This window comes from Octopus bimaculoides, chromosome 12 (assembly GCF_001194135.2).
Source record: "Octopus bimaculoides isolate UCB-OBI-ISO-001 chromosome 12, ASM119413v2, whole genome shotgun sequence".
Classification (NCBI taxonomy): Eukaryota; Metazoa; Mollusca; class Cephalopoda; order Octopoda; family Octopodidae; genus Octopus; species Octopus bimaculoides.
In genome coordinates, this window is record NC_068992.1 from 64,218,831 (window position 1) to 64,219,570 (window position 740).

The window sequence follows — 740 nt, forward strand, 5'->3', positions numbered from 1 at the left end:
ATATATATACTGTCTACAGCATATTCAAGTGGTTAGGAAGCTTGCTTTGCAATCACAAGGTTCTGAGTTTGATCCCACAACATGGCTTTCTTGACAAGGGAATGAATGTGTACATGCGCGCGCGCACACACACATACTGGGCTTCTTCCAGTTTCCATTTACCAAGCCTTGTGAGCAAAACTCGGTTTTCAGAAGTGGATAGAAACTCATCAGAAGAGTAGCATCTGTAATTCAAGATCGAATTTCGCCACACCGTGTTTATTGTTTATAAGGTCTATTCTGCTTGAAGATTACGTTAAGAGTACAAATGTCTGTGGAATACTCAGCTGGTTTACAAGCAAATTTACTGAGCAGGTAGTTTGGCTGATCAAACAACTGAGTACTCATCACTGAATCTGATGGTGATCTATATAGTTTTTACATTGTTATCTCTTTCCAGCTCCATCTGAACATGTTCGCTCCTTTCTTTGAGACGTGAATAGTCATGTAGCTCCTCCACAGCAAGAAACTGGCACTGTTCACTTCTCTCATACTTTAAGCTTCCTCCCAACCTCATGGGGTTTGTAGTCTTGCAAGATGCAGGGACCATTTTTCATACCTTAGCCCCTTATCTCCTAGCATAGAGATGCCTCTCTCTCTACTGTAGCTCCACTTAGTTAAGAAAATGGAATATTTTAAGCCTTGTAGGCTGCATGGCGACCTCACTAATGGTAATAGGACAAAAAAGAAAAAAAAAAAAA

The 740-nt window shown here is 40.5% G+C and overlaps 1 protein-coding gene across 1 annotated transcript in view; it reads right to left on the reverse strand.

Annotated features, from left to right (window-relative positions):
• The window catches only part of LOC106884472 (importin-11), a 66,799-nt gene that overhangs the window by 15,491 nt on the left and 50,568 nt on the right, over positions 1–740 (reverse strand). The gene's annotated exons all lie outside the window — the stretch shown is intronic.